Raw genomic sequence first — 15,030 nt, forward strand, 5'->3', positions numbered from 1 at the left:
GTATTTTCTTAGGGTTGGCCTCTATTCCCCTTTGGTCAATCAAAAATCCGAGAAACTTCCCAGACTTAACACCAAAGACACACTTTTTTGGGTTTAGCATGACCTTGTGCCGCCTGAGTGTGGCGAATGTTTCTCGGAGATCAGCAAGATGATCCGCCTGTTGTTTGGATTTGACTATCATGTCATCAATGTACGCCTCTACAATCCTTCCGATTTGATTAATGAAGACCGTATTAATCATTCGTTGGAAAGTAGCAGGCGCATTCTTCAAACCAAATGGCATCACCGTATAACAGAACAACCCCTGATCGGTGACGAATGCCGTCATTTCTTGATCTTATTTCCACAGGGGGATCTGATGGAAACCTGAATAGGCGTCCATAAAACTCATCAGGGCATGTCCGGCTGTTGAATCGACCAGACTGTCTATCTTAGACAGTGGATAGCTATCCTTTAGACATGCCTTGTTGAGGTCTGTGTAATCAACACACATGCGCCAAGTTCCATTCGGCTTTTTTACTAACACAACGTTAGCTACCCACTCAGGGAAATTGCACGGCCGAATGAACTTGGCGTCCAGCAGCTTTTTAACTTTGGCGGCTGCCGCCTGACTTCTTTCCTCGCCATGGTTTCTTTTCTTTTGCCGGATGGGCTTCTTTTTAGGATCCACAGCGAGTTTGTGGACAGTAGATCTGAGCTGATGCCTGGCATCTCTTCCACTTCAAAGGCAAAGATGTCTTTGAATTCTCTCAACAGCTGGTGCAGGCTCTCTCCCAGCTTAGCAAATGCAATCGTCCCCACCTTCACCGTCCGCTCTGGGCGACTGTCGTCCAGAGGGATATCAATGTGTTCGCCAGCAGGCTGGGGACGGAGATCATCTGACCGTTCCCCGGTCAGTGATTGCTATTGTTTTTCTTTTTTGACCACCACCAGCTGATCAGTTTTTCTTTTCTTTCCGGCTGGTGGGTCCGACTGTTCTTCCTCGACATCGTCGAGGTCGATTGTTTGCTTGCCCCAGCCGGATGCTGCATCCGCGGGCTTGACGTCCGAGAGATAACACTCTCGAGCCGTCTTCTGGTCCCCATTGAGGGAACCGGCTGTTCCATCATCCTTCTCATATTTGAGCAGCATTAGAGCAGGGATGATGACGGCCTTACACTCATTTAAAGTGGGTCGGCCAAAGATGAGGTTATAAGCTATGAGCTCTTCAACCCCTAGGAAACGGATGGTCATGTGCCGATCGTCTCCCCTGTTCCCCAGGCGGACGGGTAAGTCAATTTGTCCGACTGGGTGCATAAGTCCTCCCCCAAACCCAACAAGGGTGTGAGAGACCTCCATCATGCTATTCGGTTTGTATTTGAGATTGGATAAGCATTTGAGGCTAATGAGGTCCGAGGAGCTTCCTGTGTCAATCAAAATTCGACCAACCAATTGGTTGGCCACCTTGCATTCAATGACCACAGGGTCATCATGCGGTCGACGGACTTTGCCTCTGTCCTGCTCGGTGATGACAACTTTAGGGAAGGCGGATGTGCCTGCCGCCTCTCCTTCTTCAATAGAGTTGACCATCTTTCTCAGATGGTCCTTGGTGCCCCGAATGGTCGGGCCACCTCCGGCAAAACCACCTGCTATTGTGTATACCGGATCTTCATCAGTTTCGGCACTCACAGCAGGCTGGGGAGTCTTCTTCTTGGACTGCCCCGGATTTGCCTTGGAATTTGGACTTCACATAGGACTTCAGTTGTCCCTTGTCGGCCAGACGGTCAAGCTTCCGCTTGAGACTGAAGCAGTCGTTTGTGTCATGGCCGACATCCTCATGGAAATGGCAATGCTTGTTTTTGTTCCGATTTTCAGCGGAACCTTTCATAGAGGTCGGCTTCTCAAGAGTCAGCCGATCCTTGATTTCCAAGAGGATGGAGCAACAGTCCTTGTGGAACTCGTACCTTGGAACGTATGGTTTCCACTCTTTTTTCTTCTTCTGGGCCGGTTGATCAGAGTTATCATTGGCCCAGATTTTTTTTTCTTTTTGCTCTCTTCTGGCTTAGGAGCTGGCTGAGCAGGCCGACTCTCCTTCTGTTGGTCGGACTTCTTAGGGTCCAACTGCTTATTGGAGGAGCAGAGTTCGGTCGCTTGTATATAGGCTTCCGCCTCTTGTAATGCTCCCTGTAGAGTGTAAGTTTGTTTGCGGACAAGTTCATACTTAAAAGTCGACCCATCCTTCAGACCCTTAAAGAAGTCTGTGAAGGCGACCTCATCAGACAACCCATGAATCTAGATTCGTACCAGATTGAACCGCCTAACATAGGAACGCAGGCCTTCTCTATCTCCCTGTTGTACATTGCCCAAATCAAGGCTTGTCTTTTTGGCAGGGATGTTCATAGAGAAGTTAGAAGCAAACAAGAACGCAAGCGTCTTGAAGCTATTAATACAACCAGCCGGCAGATTGCCGAACCATTGTTGGGCTATGCCCTTTAGGGTGGCTGGAAAACAACGACACCATGCGACATCATCCAACCCTTGTAAATACATGAGGTGGGTGTATGCTAGCAGGTGGTCTTCCGGGTTAGAGGTCCCATCATAGGTTCCAACCAGAACATTTTTAACCTTGGCCGGCTGTTCGGCTTCGGTTATTTCCCTAGAGAAGGCAGAGGGTTGATCTCTAAGGTGTTGCAGCCTGAGCTGCCAGTCCATCGGTTGATAGCCGTATGCCACCTGGCCTCCAAAGAGGGCAGACTGCATGTAAGGTAAAGCAGGCGACTGGTACAATGGCGGAGCCATGTACTGGGTCGACTGGATCACATGAGGGCTAGACTGAACCCGGGGGCTGCTTGTTGGGGTCTCATGTACAGACTGGGAATACCTCGCAGAGGTATTCCGAAAGCTATCATGGTAGGTCGACGTTGAAGCCGACTCTGATAGCTGGGTTTTCTTCTGCTCAATGTAATGTCGAGCATCAGAGAATGTTTTCTTGCTACCATCCGGCTGCATTGCCGGAAGGCTTTTCTTGTACCCGTTTCTGGGAAACGGAGCCTGGTGAGGTCAAATTGGGGCCGAGCCTTCTCCGTAGGGGCAGGATGAGGAGTCGGCTGGCGGTCCCTAACCGACTTCTGTTTGCCAGCTTGAGCTGGCTTCTTGGCCGACTGCTCCTTTCTAGGAGTAGGCGACCTCTTGGAGGCAAGCTGTTTGATTTCACCCCTGAGACTGCTCAGGAGTTTCATGAGTTCATCTCGAGTAACGGGGGTTGATCCTGCTGCCTGGGAAGGATCACCCGTCCGCCCCGAGGGCTTCTTTTGCTGACCAGCAGTTTTGCTTGGTCCTGCCTTATCAGGGTGACAATCCCGCTTTTCCTTACTGCGGATGCGTCTAGAGATGAGGGATCCGTTAGGATCCACATAGGTTTCGACGTCAGTGTCGTCCCCTGAGTCATGGTCCGTCTGGACCACTATGTTTTTTAGAGGCCGATTGGTCTCAGGATTCGGTACAGGGACTTGTGAAGCTATCTCAGAGGTACTCTCCCCACAGAAGGCGCCAAATGTTTTGGGGGTTTTTGTCCCTTGGGAGAGTTACAACACTAAGACTGGATTCAACAAAGGGCTCCTGTACCTGCAAAGCAAACGGACCGCCGGATGGTTGGTGGTCCGCCTTTGAAGATTAAGTTAGTAAAGTATTCGAAGTAAGACGTGCGGAAATAAAGTTATATGCTCGGATTCCAAGCTCAGGTAAGGTGCTGTCTGTTTCTTGAAAACGACAGCTCTGTAATAAATGTGGATGTGACGTGTTGTCTCGTGTTTTGTGTCTTGTAATAAATGAGGGAATTGTACCTATTTATAGGGTCTTTTGGAAAAGTGTGCCCTCCCTAGGATCTGGTGACCTAGGGATTAGGTCACGTCGCAAAACGACGCCTCAAGGTTTGGGCCCTTGAAGCCCGCCATTCCAGAAGCAATATCTGGGTGACACGTGTTACTGATCCCAAAAGGCTTTCGGGCACCTCTTAGGGTGACACGTGTCGCCCTCCTAATGGTCCATTCTGGATCATCAATCATCCCAGAACGGAGGGATGGCTGCCTGCCACGTGTCGCCATCTCAAAGGTCCAGTTGGCACCTCTACCAATGACACGTGGCGGCTTTCGATTGGGCCACTTCGCCGGGTATAAAAATACCCAAATCAGTTACTATGTCCCCAAAAATGATAATGTGGCTTCCTTGCTGTCCAATAATGGCTGGTGGAATATGGAATCGTGTAACATGATCTTTGGCAGAGACACATTTGACAAAATCATCACTATTATTCCTATGGAAGCTGGCTTCGAGGACCTTATTATCTGGAAAGGTGATAGGAATGGCATCTACATCGTCAAGAGTGGCTACAAATTTATTTTTGCCGAGCTGCACAGATGGTACTCAGCACCAATAGCATCAACCGGAAGAACTTCTGGAGATACCCAGGAAGTCCTTGGCAGAAAATCTTGCTTTGGAAGATCTACAAAGGTGCCTTACCAGTGGGCAGTAAGAGAAAAAAGAGAGGGCTAGGGAATTCCCACCATTGTTTACTGTGTAATATGGATTTTGAAAATGATAAGGGCCATCTGGAAACTCTAGAACATCTTTTTAGGGACTGTAGTTTTGCTTGCCACGTTTGGAAGGGCTACAGATTGGGCATCAATGCCGCTCACCAGTTTAACATCCAGCAAATTGGATCCAAAATTGGCAAAATATCCTGTGTGACAGGAAGAGGGGCTTAGAGGAGAGTCATAGCTTGTTCCTTGCTGGGCTAGAAAGTATCTGGGAAGCAAGGAATAACTTGGTTTTCAGGGGTAATAAGCAAGACGCAGAGACAACGATTAAACTCATGGAGTATAAGGTTAAGGCATATAGGAATAGCAGCAGCAGCAATGTGAAAGAGTTAAGTGCAGGTACAGTTGATGACTATCCACCAGGGTTTGAGGCAGAGATCAACAACAGGAACTCTCATCATCTCGAGGAAAGAATATTTTTGATTGCAGGAAACAGTGAGTGTGCCACTGCTACTCTAGATATTCAGCACTCTAAATGTAGGAGCAGGACGCATTGGAGTTGGAAGCTCACAGGACCTACTGACAGCAGTGCAAGAGTAGAGAGGGTCGTGCAGCAGGGCGCTTAAAGTTCTGTGATGGATGCTATGCTAAGTGGAATTACAACAGCTCTGAGACAGAAACTTTGGCATATAGAAGCAAATGCCCCAAGCAACAACCTTGCCAAATGGTTACAGGAAGATAATGCTGGACTCTACCATGCTCGTGATAAAGTTCATAAAATAAAAAACTTCTACCTAGGCTGCATTGTTTTAGTATTAATAGTTGTAAGTTTAATGGGGACTAGTCCTGTTTCAATGGCTGTCAAAAAAAAAAAAAAAAAAAAACTAATCTGATAGGAAACAATTTTTTTAAAAAATATACTACCAAAACTATATATCCTAAAGATATATTCACTAAATAATATCTTAACATAAGATAATCTAATATAATATTCTCTTAATAATATCGATATGGAAAATATCACACAAATATTTTCCGATATCTCTAACAAATTAGAGTCGTTTATTAAAAAAAATAATAACAAATAAACTTGAAAATGATTGCCATTAAATCAAAATTACAAAAACTGAAAAAAAGACATCCGTCTACTTGAAACAAGCAATTATAATAGCCTTAAAAAAGGTGATCCGTAAGTTTTTTGTAAATTTCCAGCAAGTATCATTCTGTTAAATGTGTTAAAACTCATTTTTTTACTGGATTCTTGGGTAGTTTCACTCTTTGGGAGCCAAGGTGAGAACATAACTCTACAAACTCTATTTCCTCCTCGCTTATCATCTATCAAATGTAACAACTTATTCGAATCAAACAAATGGTGGAAGAAACCTCTTTTTTTTTTTTTCTAAATGTTTGTTGGAATGAGTACATTGATATGTCTCTAAGCAACATTTTCTCTTATTTGCAAGAAACTTGTGTAAAATGATATGTAATCAATTAACATAACTATTCTCTTCTTTTCGTTTTGTTTTAGGATCTATTTTGTCAGTTTTGCAGTACGTCTCTCCAGGAGCGGAACTATGTAGGTGCATGATGAGTCACGTGACTCACCAGGAAAAAAAAAATTTGATTTTTTTAAAAAAAAAATATCAAAGAGACCTCCTATTATAGATAGGCGGTCTCTTTGCTGCTATTGCTGCCTAGCACTTTGTCAGATTTGGTCTCTTTTCTGCTGACATTGTATATGAATATTTGTTGCGCTGCTTTTTTTTCATTAAAGAGACCTGTTATATTTTATAACAGGTCTCTTAAGTTATCTCACTATTTTATTTTTTTTTTATTTTTTTTTGTGTACTCCATATAATTTTTTAATAATTCTTGTACAATAAAGTTAATTTAATGTAATAATTTTATAGTATTATTTGTTTGTAACATGTTATTTATTTGGAGTACGTACTTTCGACTTGTAAGATTGAATTTTTAAGTACTATTGTAGTATGGATTTTTATGTCCTATTTTTTGATTGAAATCATTTTGGTGAAATATATTTTTTATATATATTTATATGTAATTTTTGGATTGATACAAGTGATCAGTTATTGATGGTGACTCACCAGTTCGAAAATCCTGGATTCGCCACTGTCTCTCCTGTGTAAGCTCTTTAATAATTCATTTTTTCTTATAAAATTAGTTATTATATACAACCGTTGGTAAATGTAATTAACAATGTTTTGTGTACTTTGCAGACCAACGTTTTATAGGATAGTGAAGAACAAATCAACAGAAGAATTTGAAAGCTTACCATACATATGCACAGTCTTAAAATCGTGCTTATGGACTTACTACGGCATCATTAAGCCGGATTCGTTTGTTTATATTGTCAATGGATTTGGAGCTGCCCTCGAAGCCATTTATGTGCTCCTTTTCATCCCTTCCGCACCGCCTTAAAAGAAAGTATGTACTACTTTTATGTCCTAAATCTTTGAGAATAATTTTTTTATTTTTTTATTTTTTTGGTTTAAAAAGACATTTGATTTTCTCATCGGTACAATTTTCATTTAAAACTCGAGTGTTTCTAGGAAGAATATGTAATTTCTTTTCCTTATTTACATTTGTGAAATGAACTCATATTTCAAAAGGGTTGATTAGTTAGTCATGGGAGTTAGTTAGGCTAATCTCTGACCTTATTCTTGCAATATGTATGGTGAATTGTTTTTTACTATTACTTTCATTCCATCACATTAACGTTTTTATATTCATACTTTGACAATATTTCATACGCCATATATGTAGTTAAAAGTGAATATTAATAAAAGGAAATTTTGCAAAAACATCACATTTTTAATTTTATTTTTTATTTATTTATTTATTTATTTATTTTTTTGCCATATAATCAGCTTTTAAAAAAAATGTTGCAAAATACCACCAATTTTAAAAATTTTGTTGCAAATTACCACTTTTTTAGCCAAATTTATCAATTCTTTTACATTGAATTTCACAAAGGGTTTACTGCGAGAGCTCTTCTTGGATTTTAGATCCAGTCTTAGCGTCCGTCCTTCTCCCGCTTATACTGCGGGGGTGTGATAGAGATTATTAAAAGATAATCTTATCATAGGATATATTTGTGTACATAGGATATATTTGTGAATATTGTATCCTTATCTTATTGTGTTTGTAACTCTATATATTTGATCAATGGAATACACTCTAGGTTAAGGAGTTTTTATCATATTCTAGCAGTGGTAAGTTGCAACAAAATTTTTAAAAATGGTGGTTTTTTGCAACATTTTTTTTAAAATGTGGTTAAATACAAAAAACAAGATTTAAAAAGTGATTTTTTTGCAAAATTTCCTTAATAAAATATACATTAAACCGATTCAAATAAGATCCCACGTGAATATGTTTTATCGTATCTATAATCCATAGAAGCGAGTCAAAGCGTGTTGTGTGAATAGTGTAAAAGTCAAATGGTGTCAACTAAAAAAAACGGAGAAAATATCTTTTAGGCATGCTACTTTTAGGACGTGGTTAAAAAAAGTTAAACACGAGCTAAGCTATAAAATTTAAACTATAGCAACTTATTACTTTCTTCTTATGGTAAAATTTGTCAATTAATTTATTCATTTACCTACTCTAATATTTTTCTTAATGTGTGTGTAAAAGTGATGTGTTGCAAGTAAATAAAAACATAAGAAGTATAATATAGAGATGTTTTCACATTTTGTTTCCCTACAAAGTGTGCACGTGAAATAGAGCATTATATATCTTGTTTCCCCTACAAATTTCAATCTGAATTGAACTTATAACGTTGATTGTTGCAGGCAAGAACAGCCGTTATTGCTATCATTTTAAACTGTAGGCATATTCGGCGGGGCGGTTCTAGCAACATACTACGGAGTGGACGATCGATTTCGTGCCCAAGTAGTAGGGCTGATGTGTTTAACCCCAATGGTTGCTATGTATGCTTCTCCTCTTGCTGTTTTGGTAAGTTATGTCAAAAAATATTGATCCTTTTTAACACTTGCATTAATTTTCCATCTTTCACTCTCTCGATAATTTTACTCTCCACTTGATCATATGTAGGCCGTTCAATTCATATCTGCTCTTGTTAGTTGGTCCAAATTTCGTGGACCTTAAGACTTAAGTCCTTAATTGATGTTTATTACTATGTCATGCGCAACTAATTCGCAAAAAAAATTCAACTCCCACCAACTAATAGGCACATGTTTTAAATCATGTTTGACAGTATATAAACTACTTTATTAATCAATTGGTTAAACAATTTTTATACTCCGTAATACCATTATGTTTAAATTTTTCCATCATTAATTTAATACAAAGTACGAGTAATAAAAAAAAATTGTGATCGACTCATTAAACCTCATGTTTATAATTACATATGTTAGCGAAACTTAGTTAATTTTTCATTACTAAGAACCAGATCCTTTTTGGGTTGTGTTAAATGATCCAAATAGTTTTTCAACTTGTTGAGATTAGATAGACCGAACCTTCAGTTTATTAAATATTAATCAGTTTCAACTTTCAATTACTCAACAAATAAAAGGAATTTTTTTTTTCCCTGTTATAAAATCAAGTTAAACAGCTAACAATTTAAACATACTCGATATCTGATTTGGTCACACACCGAAACCTAATTGAAAATATCCACTATAAGTTTTTTTTTTTTTTTTTTCACCCACTTTTTTGTTCATATTTAAGTTGGATGAAAATTTATAAATCGACGTAGTGCTAAGAGCATTAAAGTTTAAATTTGGATTTGGGCTTTTTGGGTTTAAATGGAATTATGCATGGCCAAATGGTCCAATATATATACCGCCTGATGCATACGTTGTTTAGGATTTTTTAAGCTCTACGTCAATATCCAACGTTGAATCATGATTATGATATAATATTGACGACATAAAACATCAATAATTGAGGTAAGATTAATTAGGTTGCAAACTTGCAATTATTGAAAGGGGCTACCAATGTAACCAATCGATTATAGATTATTAGCAAATTGCTTGCAACTTACTAATAATGACAAGATGTAGTGACTGGAATATGAATGGGATTAGATTAGATAGGTCTCCATCTTTTTACTCCTTAGCCACTTACGTTGTTCTTGTTGTACGTTTTTAAGAGTTAGAGTCAAGTTGACCCATCAATATCATAGAAAAATGGATGTAAGGATTTAAAGCATGCATCAACTTGCTTAATAAAGAAAAATGATTGCCAACTTGTCTACTTGTGCCAATATACTATTTTAGACAATTTTACCATGGGGCTCAACTTGCCTGAGGAAGCCCAATTTCAAAACGGTTTGACAATTCGGGATCAGTTCGGTTGAAATAGGTTCGGTATTAAATCGGGTCGGTTTGAAATCGGTTTAAGTGTCTCGCAGGTCGGTTTCAGTTTGGTTTAAATAATTATCGGTTTGATTCGATTTCGGTTTATTCTTGAGCGGTTTTAATTCGATTCGAGCTTTAAACAGTCCGGGCAGTAAATGGTTCGGTGCTGACGAGTCGCGGTTTGTTGTAAGATACTACCCCTTGGTCGGAAAGTGAGAGTTGACTTAATTTTTCCGGCGTTGATCTAGTCATGTGACGTTTAATTCATCTTTCCCCATTTCCCCTAATTTTCCCCGAGCCTATCCATATAATACCCAAGATGAATTAAATGTAATGTGACCGGCACATGACTTGCTCAACGCCGGAAAATTTTAGTCTACTCTCACTTTCCGACCAAGGGTTAGTATCTTACAACATTTAGCTTTTATAAGGTAAATTTTTACAACATTTTTTTATAAGGTAGTTTCTCGCAAAAAAATGTTTTAAAAGGTAGTTTCTCACAAAATGTTCATTAAAATATGTCATGTGGCATAATTAACCCTTAATAACTAACGGAGTTGGAGTTGACGTTTGTTAGTCATTTGGGTATTTAGTGACATTGTTGTTAAGCTCGGGGGTATATGGTGAATTTGAAAAGTTTGATAGGTATATGGTGAATTAACGAATTACTCAGTGATATTTGATGAAAAAAACCGTATTATATAAATTTATAATAACATCCTTCCTTTAAAAAAAATAATAAAAAATCACCACTCACCTTGTTGAGTGTGTATATTATAAATGAATCGCTTTCGGTAACTTAAGTTTATACCAAATTTTATTATTTTGTTCTTTTCCTTCAATACCCAACCAGTCAACCACATATATTTAATCATTTATTCGTCTCTTATTTATGGTAAATAATAAATGAACATTTGTTATTACATTGTGAAAAAAATTATGCATTTTTCTCTTCCCTTTTTTTTTCTTACAAAATCTTCGTGATAACTATTTATAATCACAGTAATTTTTTGGTGACAGTGCTTTTTTTTGGTGTGGGTAGCCACACCGTGCGGCAAGCTAATACACACCAAAACATGAACCAAATAACCTCTGACCGACTAAGTAAACCCTGATTGTCCGTGTGACCTCTGTTTGATCGAGTAACCCGAACCACACAACCCTTGATTGGGTAACCCTAATTGATCAAGTAACCCCATTGATAAGAGAATTTTAGGTCGTTGAAACTAAAACACTTCTAATCAAATACAATTTATAACACTCAACTAAATTAATACAAGTATATGGCAAGAAGAGGGATCGAACCACAGGGGACGATTAAGCACTACCAAATATTATCACCAACTAAACTAGTGGGAAATAGGGAAAGTACGTAAACTAAAGATACTAAAGCAAAGATTAAAAAAGACCAGAAGCAATATAATTAAAGCACTAAGGGACTGGGTTAGGCAAGTATTCACTCAAGCATAACAAAGCATGAAATCAATTTAAAATGTGAACTAAGCACCTCACAACAATAGTTATACTGCACAATTCAACCGCCAATCAGGGCCAATTGCTTTTTCAATTCATCAAATAGCCTACACTATCATCATAAGCTACACAAATCAAGGTAATAATTAAGCAAAACCATTCAATAGAAATTCCTAAGCTACGCTATCGCCACAACTTAGTTCATTCCACCTAATTACAACTATTGATATGCCTCTCAAGAGAAACAACTAGTAAGACATGGAATACAAAGCATTTAATCACAATCAAATCAATTCCAATACCAAAACATGCTTGAGATTCAATTATACCATCACCATCCCCTTAATGGGGGAACTACTCACTAATCAATCCAACAACAAGATTAATCAACAAATAATCAAGCATCAACATAATTAATGAGTATTACTAACAACTAAAATAAGAATCAAAAGAAAGCAATGAAAATAGAGGAGAGAAAGTTAGAAATTTTCATTGATTGGGGGTGAATGTCTACAAGCAAGAAGATCAATCTTCCTCTTCAAGATCCAAACTCAACAATGGTGAAACCCTCATTTTCTTTCTGTAAACTACACTAATCCTAAGCTAAACCTAGAGAGAGAAGCTCTTATAAACTAGAGAAAAAGACCTAATACTATCTAATCTCCCATACAAAAACAAGCCTCACAATATATATAGAATTGCGAAAAAAACGCTGAACAGGGCTCGATGCCCGCTCGCTCACAATAGCTTGCGCGCTTGAGCAGTGGGCTCCTTGGGTTGCGCGGCTTATGCTGCCGGGTTGCGCGCCCGCGCATTGTAGCTGCGCGCTTGCGCGTAAGGCACGCAAAAGCCTCTGCCTCGATTCTAAAATTTGCCTTTCTGTGCGTTGGTTCTCACACGGCTGCGCGGCCGCACAAACCGGTCGCATGCCCGCGCACATGGTGTGCGTCCTCGCACCTTGCTTTCTCCAATTCTTCTCCCGTGCTTCCTTGGCTTCTTCTCTGCAATACTTGATTTCAAAATCTAAGCACAAACACCAAGGGAAGCAATAAGATAAAGGTAACGGTGCAAACATGTAATAAAGGCAAGCATTCAAGCACATACGCAATTTTATCCAAAACACATTGAGACATGTATGCCCGCATTATTTGAATAAAAAAACTACAAAACACTTTAAGACAAGCTAAATCAAAGCATAATCACTACCCTAAGAGTGACATGAATGCCAATCATCACCTAGCCACACCGTGTGACCATAATCACATCTGAAAATTTGTGCTAATCAACATATCATACATTCTCTCCAGTTTGACAGTCATATTTATTTCGTCTACACTCAACTGAAATATTTATATATATCTTTTCTATATTTCATATTCTATCAATTTTTTTTATAAAAATGAACATATATATATTAAATTATTATCATTTCTTCAAATAAGAAAGTAGTTTATAACTTAACTATATACTAAGGGAAAAATAATGTAAACTAATAATCCCACCTTTACTCGGTATTCCATAAACAATCCCACCTTACGATTATTCCAAAAAATCTCACTTTTGATAGGGCTCTTCTTTTAACGATCCATTTTACCTTCAACCTGTCAAACAGGTTATAATTTTTTATTTTTTATTATTTTTTTTTTTTAAGTTCACTCTCCTCCTACCTCCCCCCTTTCCATGGTTATGTTATCACCATAAGCACCACCCCCTTGCACCTTAATTGTCACAGTGCCACCACACCACCCTTGCTGCCACCCTCCATTACCACCGGATCAACGATGCAATCCAACTCTAACCCTTGCCACCCCAAAACCCCCTAAACACCCAATGCCCACCCCGAATATCCATAATTTTCCTTTCTTCCCTCTTATTTAGCTATCAATTCATCAATGTAGCGTAGCAAAATTTGTTGGATATTTATGTAAATATTTTTGTATTAATGAAGAATTATGAAGAATAGTGTGTATGACAAATTGTATGACAATTGGATTGTATGTTTGGATAATTGTAACTCTTCATTGGTAATTGTTAATATGGATAATTGCATTATTTCATTATTTACTATTCATTAGTTATGATGAATAATTGTATCTTTTCATTACTTGCATCTTTTCATCCATGTTTCTTTGTCTATAAATAGTTGTTGGTTGTTCTCATTTATGGATACAGAATATTAGTTTTATTTACTCTCTCAAGATATACATGCATATAGTTGCGGTTACTTTAATCTAGTTTGTTCGCTGGTTTCTTATAATTACAATACCATTTTATAAGAAACGAAACTCGTTCTATCCTGGGAGACAATTGCTTAATAACCTTGGGTATCGTAGAGGGAGCAAAATTGTCTTAAGGAAACAACGTGATTTGTTGAGCTCGGGTCATAATATTTTACATTTGAATCAAGTATAAAGGTATGTGTAATGTTTAATTTGTTTTATATATTTGATATATATATATTATTTGATTTTTAATACTAGTTTCGTGTAGTATAGATAACAATCTTAAGACAATTTTATTCTTTTGCATTTCGTATAACTAGTGCAATGAGAGTTTAGAAAGACATTGTCTCTTTTGATCTGTTACAACTTTATTTATTTTCGCAGCGAGTTTCCTTGGTTTACGAGATGACTAGATAGTTATTAGTTTTTACACTAAACTTTGTTCCGATTATTATTTATGCAACTTGTTTGGGATTTGCATGTATTAAAATATTAAGAATTAAAGTTTTTATGTTTATTTAATTTTTTGTTGTTTTATTATTGTTCAATTGATGTTGCGAAATATACTACAATCTGTATTCTTGGTTAGATGAAGTTTATTTTTTATTTTTTATGTTTTATGTTTTATGTTTTATTAATTAACTTTCTTCTAGTGTGGTGCATGTGATTATTTAATTTATTAATCATATTTTCTATTTTTGTAAAGAAATGGCCACAAACTCCAATTTGGTAACTCCTATGCCTACCGTCAATCATGGGGAGAAGCCAGAAAAGTTCAATGGGACTGATTTTAAGAGATGGCAACAAAAAATGTTGTTTTATCTGACTACATTGAACTTGGCAAGGTTCCTCACAGAGGAAGCCCCTAAGTTGAAGGATGGAGAGGCTGACAAAGATATGGTTGCCGCCATAGATGCTTGGAAGCATTCCGACTTTTTGTGTTGGAATTATATACTTAATGGTCTTGACAACTCACTTTATAATGTGTATAGTCCGATTAAAACGACAAAAGAATTGTGGGAAAGTCTAGACCATAAGTACAAGATAGAAGATGCCGGTTCAAAGAAATTCATTGTTGGGAAATTTTTGGAGTTCAAAATGGTGGATAGTAAGACTGTGATGAGTCAAGTCCAAGAACTCCAATTAATTATCCATGAAATACATGCCGAAAATATGACTTTGAGTGAGTCTTTCCAAGTGGCTGCTTGTATAGAAAAATTGCCACCATCTTGGAAAGATTTTAAGAATTATCTTAAACATAAGAGAAAGGATATGTCACTCGAAGATCTTATTGTTCGGTTAAGAATCGAAGAGGATAACCGAAAAGCCAATGACAACACTATCATGTCTTCCAAGGCCAATGTGGTTGAAGGTTCTTCAAAAACCAAGAAAAGGAAGCGTACGAATGATGAATCCAACCAAAGCCACAAAAATAAGTTTAAGGGTAAATGTTATGGGTGTGGTAAACTTGGTCAC

This window comes from Chenopodium quinoa, unplaced genomic scaffold (genome assembly GCF_001683475.1).
Source record: "Chenopodium quinoa cultivar QQ74 unplaced genomic scaffold, ASM168347v1, whole genome shotgun sequence".
Lineage (NCBI taxonomy): Eukaryota > Viridiplantae > Streptophyta > Magnoliopsida > Caryophyllales > Amaranthaceae > Chenopodium > Chenopodium quinoa.